Here is an 8055-nt window from a genome sequence, read left to right on the forward strand (position 1 = left end):
CCCCCCCCCCCCCATTTTCCCCCTTCATTCTCTCTCAAGCTTGCAGCGAGTGGCGCTTGTGTGCCGATGACATCTTTGACTCTGTGCATCAGTATGTGTCACTCAGCATGTAAAGCTTGCATACGGATTTTTGTCACAATCCCTATGTCTGCGCTGTTTGCTCAGGGATCCAGTGCTCTGGCGGCAAGGAGCTTAGCTGGGGCCACAATGCATGGATCCCTTACCTGGATCGTCGTCTTTATTTCACTATCCTCATTAAAATATTAATTTCGAGGACAGTATCTAATACCTATGGAATTAGATACTACCTATAATTGTGTAATATATTCAGTTGCCTCCAGGTTTGCACGATACAGAGCATTAATATTGGATTCCACTAACAGCATTTCCATTAGCTTGCTCGACCAGTATGAGATATAGATGAGCTGGGAAGCATAACTACCTGCTAGAACTGCCAAAACAGTCATTAGAAGCTCCATTGGGATGGACAAAGGCCTTTTTCACAGTGATATACTGATTAAATTTTGTTCTATGGTTTATTTGCATCAAGGTTAGATCACTATAGTCTATGCAAGAGGGTTATCTAACACCTGACTTGGAAGGTCATTTCAAGACAAAACAGCGAAGAGAATAGGCATCTTGAGTTTCTTGGGGACCCCCTCTTAAAGAACCTGTATTTTATTTCAGGGGACTTTGGGAATTTTCAGATTTTCTCTCTGTATTATACCATAATATATGTTTAAGACTGGGGTTTTTTTGTTTGTTTATGTCACAGTTTTTAAAAACTTTTCAGCAATATTCTTTTGCTTTGGGGGCAGAGTGATATAGCCAGGAAACAGTGTGGTGTTAATAAAATAAAACCCACTTTGGAAATAGAAAGCCACCTTATTTCCCTTGTCTAGCGTAATCGTGGTACATCCTCTGAGGCTGTGAAAGACCTGTGACCTACCCTTTTTCAGTCCAAGTAATAATGTAGGCACATTCTATGGAACAGCAGTGCTGGATTTGCCCCCAAAGTCCTATGTGGCATTAAAAGGACGTAGACGAACATAATCTTATTTATGTTTCAAATGAAATCATTTAATACTGCAAAGGTTATTAAAAAATAATTAAGTTACTAAGACCAACATGTAACTGGACCATACGGTAAGAGGTTAGGGGTGAGGATGAGTTGACTCCGTGAGCTGAGAAAATGCAGTAGTGAATTCCTAGTGCCCGCATGTTTCTCCTCTTGCTTAAATTCCTTGGTTCTAAGGACAAATTATGTTGAGGTATGGCATATTTTCTGCCAAAATGGAGAAAATTGTTGACTGTAATTATGTTATTTAATTGAAATTATAAGTGGTTGAGGCCACTCATTTAAAAGCATTCTTTCTGATATATGGGTAATGTTTTTACGTGGTGTTAGTAAAATAAAACCCACTTTGGAAATAGAAAGCCACCTTATTTCCCTTGTCTAGCGTAATCGTGGTACATCCGAAAATTGTTGACTGTAATTATGTTATTTAATTGAAATTATAAGTGGTTGAGGCCACTCATTTAAAAGCATTCTTTCTGATATATGGGTAATGTTTTTAAATGAGTGGTCATGGATTGATGACATTTGAAAGGCAGGCATTTGGGATGTATTTTTGGAAGACTCAAATTGTTTTTCTTAAATCATTAGTGAACTACAGAGTGTAAAGGGACACTTTTTGTTTGGTTTATTCTCTTTAATTAGATATGTGTGAACATTCTGTGTGAGAGCATATATACGCACGTATATGCATGTACATATATGTGCATGTGTGTGTATATATTTTATATGTGTAAATATTTACACATAGATGCAACGGATCTTTCTGGAGGTACAGACTCACAAGGATCGGTTTATAATGGGGCAAAGCAGAGAAACAAGAGGTGTATTTCTGACCTTAAATTGTGGCCGAAAACATGTGATTGTTTAAACCTCTCATTGAATATTAGAGATCTAAGTTCAAGTTACAGTAAAACTCTGCTGACGTGTCTTAGGCCAGGTTCTTTTTGGAGTGCTAGAGATACAATAGCCCTGTATTCCGCACGTCCCCCTGCCCTGCCCGCCCTCTGCCATACATTCCCCCCCCCCACACCCAGGAGTGAGTTCTTAATTACTAATGAATGCAATTCATTTTAATTGTTATTATAGCAACAGAACATTTAACTGTCTCCTGTTTAGTCCTTGTCCTTTGGAACAGGCAGTGTCTCCCGTCAGAGAGAGGACAGGTAGAAGGCACAGCGGGCGTCTGATTGAGCCAGTTATTCATTTGCTGAGTGTTTGTGTTTATGCAAAGGGGCCTCTTCCTGCATATTTAATCTAGAGTAAGGCAGTGGCTTTTGTTGTGTTTAGCCCACATACCTTCAGTCCTTCCTCACACTGCCGCCAGCCTGGGAGCCCTGAGAGCTCGCAGGCTTCCCAGCGCCTGTACTTTCTCCCTTACAAACTCTCAACTTTCTTCCGTTGTGTGAAAATTGCCTCTCCGGCCCCAAAGCTTCCCTTCCTCACCATGCACGGGTAAGTGTGTGCGAAGCCAAGGCTGATACTTTTGTTTCATTTTCCAAATGTTGAGAGGCTACTTTGCCTGCTCTTCTGGTCCTGGTTCCTGGGCCGTTTGTCAGTTGCTTGGCGGCGTTGAAATAGACAAGTACAGGTGCCTCTCAGGAAATGTGGCTGAATTTTCAACTGGCAGAGAGAGGCTCTTGGGAACTGCAGGGGGCGGGGGGGCAGGGAGGAGAGAAACAGAGAGAGGAAGATGGGGAGAGAGAAAGAGAACAGCTTTATTATTCTTTGTCCTAACAAATCCTGTTTTGTAACTGTCCTGCAGAATAATGCTGCCATTGTTTGCTAAAAGCCTTCAAACAGTGTGTGAGACCGAACTGTAAGAAAGCAGTGAAACTCTGCCGCTGTATTGTCTATCCCCAGGCCAGGGTCCTCCCCGAAAGTCTGTGCCGGAATAGGAAGGGTTTTCTTCAGTGGAAATCGAATCGTCTCTTCATTGATATTAATAGCACACTGGAGATGTTGGCCGTGCTGTGCAGAGCGGCGGTTGGGAGGGAAGGAAATCTGATCTTGCTGGGGGGAAGATGACAGCCTCTTGGCCCCATGGTGGAGGAGACATGCATCCAGGCTCAGCCTGCATAATGGCATCCTGGCTTAACTGTTTACTCTAGGAATTTTAATCTTGCGCTGTTGGTTTTTACTATCCGGGGTCTTGATATTTTTTGTTCCTGTCCTGTCTTTAGAAAGTACGATGTTCAGGGTCTTAATCCAGTCTTTTTTTAAAAGTGAAATTAAAAAAAAAAAAGAGAGAGACCTAGAGAAATTGACACGCTGTGCACTTTGATCATTCTGGGGGTATGATGGTAGAAATTGTGTGAGAAATTCAAAACTAAATGGCCACCATGAAGAAGGATGAGCCATCCAAGGGAAGATATATCCCATGGAAAGGTATTTCCGAGGCTAGGAATTGTGTCCAGGGTCTGAAAGGAGTTTTCATTGCCAGTTAAGTGTCGCCTCTGTTTGACTCTTTTCAACAGAAGAGTGTGCTGTTCCCCCGCAGGTCGGAGACCGTGAGGATGTGAATCCAATTTCATCAACCTCATTAAAACATGTAGGGACTTGGGTCTTCTTAGGTACAAATCAGTCTAGAGACTTAGAAGCATTTGTTAGCAGTGAGGCCGCTGAAGGTTTTTAATAATAAAATCACAAATACCCTGTCTAATTGTAAGTATATGACTTTTATGCTCGGTTTTTAAGGGGAAGAATACTTTTTTTTTTTCATGAGGAAAAGTAACTCCGCCAGAGCACCTTCTGTGATTAGCGCTATTGTATTCTTAAATTTTGATTGATAGAGATAATAGTTTTCACTTAAAAATACAGACAGGTACTTTAACTTTCCATGACAATAGCTATTTGCATTTCTTTTATCTTTTTGTTTAACATCTATGGGGGCTGGGATGGATTTGATTATTAACTCTTGTTGTACACACTCCGCGTAAATCTAAAACAAAGGCTTTGTTAGAGCTTCAAAGAGAAAACAGCAAATATTGTTTTTAAGTTTCAACATTTAAAGCCTGCTAAGGGATACCTATAAAATATTTTCACAGGACCATGACCAAGGTTTTGCTTTCCTTTAAGGTAAGAGAGAGTGGTATTTTCCAAATGAGATGGGCCAACATGGAGTTGCGGGGGGGCCTGAAGTAATTCCACAGGCCAGCCTCGGCCAGGTTTTGCCTGTACCATGGGGCTTGCTTCATGTAGAGTAGTTCAGATTCTTCTTACTAGAACGGACCCCAAGTTAGGTCCTCTGATTTAGCTGAGGGTCCCAGAGGGTAGGGAGAAAGGAAGTAAAATGTTCCTCGCAGCAATAGGAGGGGGACGTAGGGGCAGTGACGGATCCCCTGTGGTAGATTTTTCTTTGATAAAGAGAAGTAAAGGAGATGTGGCCCCTTGTAAACCAGCAAACCTGGGTGATGGCCAGGGTCGCCTCTGGTCCCAGAGACCTGCTCGACACAATAGTTTTCCTTTTCTTTTTCTTTCTAAATTACTTCCTTTTCCTCCCCCCCCCCCACCCCTGTACTCGCCCTGTTTCTTTCCTTCTTTTCTTCCTTCTTTTCTCACTTCCTTCCCTCCCTCCTTCCTCTTTCTTATTGTAAGCCTGACTCAGTATTTGAAGTTATTAGAGCAGAGGAAAAAAAAAAAAAAAAGAAAACACTTTCAGGTTGATTTCTAAGTGGATTTTCTTGTCTTGAGTGCAAGAAAATGAAGTGACCCTTGTATTATCATTTCTCAGCTAGTCGAGTTTGTGTTGAAGATAGTTTTGTTTTTCTAGGACATCTTTGAAAAACAAAAGAGAAAAGCCACATGAGTTAAGATTCACAGGTTTAAAGAGACAGCCATCTCTTGGAAATTGGCCCTTTGAGATTTTCTGTTTTCTCACATGAAGTATATGTCATTTGATGGGGACATTTGGGAGGATGGGAAGTTTGAACCCCGTTTCTGGACTTCGAGAGAAGGGTTGCTCTAGCCAGAGATGAAACTCCTAGCTGCCACCTTCATCATGGCACAGGAGCTGGCGTGCATCATCCTTGCATCCCAGGGACACTGACACACAGTAGGTTGTCAGCCAGCATTCGTTGGACTGAAGGTTGCAATGAAATAAGGTGGCTGTCCTTCACAGTCTCTTGTATACTTGTACAAAATGAAATATAATGCTGAAATCCTGACGCAGATCATTTCCTTGAGCTGCCATGAAAGAAGAGGGAGAAATATTTTTAATGGCGAAAAAAGGAGCGTATATTGTTCATTTTTCTTCTTGTGAAATAAAATCACACCTCCATGTTTTACCTGCACCTCATTTCCAGCTAGGCCATACCAATTGGCAGGATCACACTGGTTAAATTAAGGGCAAATATACTGATAGAAAGTATGAAATTGAAGCATTGTAGTAACCTAAGGGGTCTAGAGAGTGAAATTCCTAATGGGGAATAGGGGGAGCTGGGGAGACAGAGGAAGAGGAAGGTACATTAGTCTCCTAACCCAGGGATCTCAGCTGAAGAGTAACGTCAGTGGTCAAGGTCTTTATGGTCAACAAATAGCTTTAGGTAAATAACATTATCGCAAACAATAGTTAAGAGGCCACACTCAGAACAGTTTCTGGTGTTCACAGGATCTTAATTGTACAGAGAATGACATCAAGGAAAATAAGTAATTTGTTTACCGTATCCCTGGCTCACCTTTAAAAACCTAAAACCAATAGGAAACTTAAGACAGAGAGAAAAAGAAAAAAAAAATGAAATTCATTTGGTGCCAGCATTTTTTCTAAGAGGAGACAAGGGGGCTGCAGGGCAATATGTTTCTTTTTCTTTTTAACTTAAAGGCGTTACATAATTGTTTAATTTTTAGTTTTGGTGCTTGTGCCCCCAGTAAGCATGGAGGTGTGTAGTTGATATATTTGATAAGGTGAAGTGTTTTGTTTTGTTTTGTTTTTAATAGCAGTTTTGGAAATGGAGGTTTTATGCTCTGGAAAAAATGAAATGCAGATTTTTCTCCTAGTTGTTGACTTCTGATTCTTGTAGGCTAGTAATGAGGCAGACTCAGACCCCAGAACTACTCCCTAATTTTCTTGTCTATTATATTGACACATTTCATTTAATTTAAGTATGATGGCAAACAGCTGTTGAACTATTAATCTTTTCTCAACAAAGCTGGAAAAATATCTTTTAGATTACTTTGCTAATGTATACTAAAAACTAAAATCAACAGAAATAAATTAATGAGTGGTCAAACGTACATTTGCATTAAAATTTATGGAACTTCAAAATGGAAAAAAATAGGGTTTGTATCCCACTGCCAATTTTTTATGTCTAAGCAAAAGTTAAAGGTAGCCAAATTTGTATTGCTTTAGTGATTATAAGTTGGAGGGTCAACTGTATAATATTGTTATTATTAATTTTTTTCCTCCAGGGAAAAACTACGCTTATAAAATCTGTGAGGGGGAACCAGCTTATACTTTTGCTCTATGTTCACTTACCTACTGTTCTAGGTAGCTATAGGTGAGTAGAGAAACAGACGCAGTACTTACCTGGAAGTGTTCTGCAGGTTTGAATACAACTCTAGAGATAACTTTATTCAAAGTAAGCATTTTCAGCAGCTTTTTTTGTTTGTTTGCTTGTTTTTTTACAAACATTAAATTTTAATAAGGTGCAGTTGTTTGCCAGGCCTATATGATCTTTGCCGTGCAATCTGATCTGCATTGCAAAGTCTGATAGTACAGACCTGACTGCCAAAAATGCAAAAATAGATGCAACTCAATAGATAAAAATGAGAATTAGCTCAGAGTGCACACGTTGGAAAACATCTCAAGTGAAAAGGAGGGAGAAAGGGCGTTCTTGCCCTGAATTGAGTAGGGTCTGCCAGAGTTCACTTACTTTCCATTCAAGATTGGATGAGTGGTGGAGATGGAAATTTCTGTTGTGTGAGACGGTTGCCGTGCCTCGTGTCTCATGAGCTCTTCTTATTGGCGTGGGGCGGGGCTGCTTTGTAGATCTCAGCATTACCTCGAGGACCCGACCATCACAGCTCTGTTTTCTTATCACCATTTGCACTCTAACCAAGTTCTCACCGCTGGAGAAACCAATCCCTGGCGACACACCTCAGCAGTAAAGCACACGATTTTCATTTTCGATTTGAATTGTTTTGTGTCAAAACAAAAAGGTTTGGGGCAGGTTGCAAAACAGTAATTTCAAGTCCCAGAGCTAGGGTTTTCCCCCACCCAAATGGTGAACATTTATGGTGAAAACCTCCAATTTCCTCTTACAGTAAACATGAAAATTATAATTTCACTCAGAGCCTGCATTTTTTCCCAATCTTAATGGCAAGAATCTGCATACACTTGCTTGTGGAAATGTCATAAATTGGCCTCCGATCAATTCCTCAAAGATAGTACACACCAAAGTACCACTTTCAAATTTTTAGCCCTAGTGAAATAAGATTTAACTCTTGTCAGTGATGTATGCCTTTCCACATTCAGGGCCAACAGCCGAGGGATGAGCAGAGGTATATTCTGTATCAAATTTAAACCACTTCATTGCATATTGTTCTGAAGAGTAAGCAAAAGGATATTAACGTTTTAGTAATAAGATGGTATGACTTCACCATCTTAAGAAAGTATATGTATATATGAGCATTTGGTCAATCGATGTGGAATGAATCCTGTACCCTGTTGGTTACTTGATCTAAATTGATAAACAAATGTTTTTCTTTTCACTTGTGCCATATGTTGATCCCAGTTACATGGGCAGAGAGAGGCAGCTTGTAATGTTTCTTAAAGGATTATACACTGTTTTGCATAAGGGAGTATGCAGATGCAGGAGTTAGATGTGCACCGTGCTTCCTTTGTGTTTTAGGAAGCTTGATTTCGGTTGTTGATTTCATCTGACACGAGCCATTTTTATTGAACTTAGTAGGTCTGGTAGAAAGTATGCTAAGTGGAAAACATTGTGTGAACAGCTTTCACCCACCGATGAACCCCCCCCCCC

At 40.4% G+C, this 8055-nt stretch overlaps 1 protein-coding gene across 10 annotated transcripts in view; it reads left to right on the forward strand.

Moving 5' to 3' along the window:
• FOXP1 (forkhead box P1) overlaps positions 1–8055 on the forward strand; it is a 695723-nt gene that overhangs the window by 359880 nt on the left and 327788 nt on the right. The window contains exon 1 of one of the 10 annotated variants that reach the window (XM_024747015.1): positions 2453–2530. The exons of the other annotated variants lie outside the window; for them this stretch is intronic. The gene's annotated coding sequence lies outside the window, so the exon portion shown is untranslated. Of the gene's footprint in view, positions 1–2452; positions 2531–8055 lie in introns of those variants that run through there. 10 annotated transcript variants of the gene reach the window in all.

Source organism: Neophocaena asiaeorientalis, unplaced genomic scaffold (genome assembly GCF_003031525.2).
Source record: "Neophocaena asiaeorientalis asiaeorientalis breed wild unplaced genomic scaffold, Neophocaena_asiaeorientalis_V1.1 scaffold130, whole genome shotgun sequence".
Taxonomy (NCBI): Eukaryota; Metazoa; Chordata; class Mammalia; order Artiodactyla; family Phocoenidae; genus Neophocaena; species Neophocaena asiaeorientalis.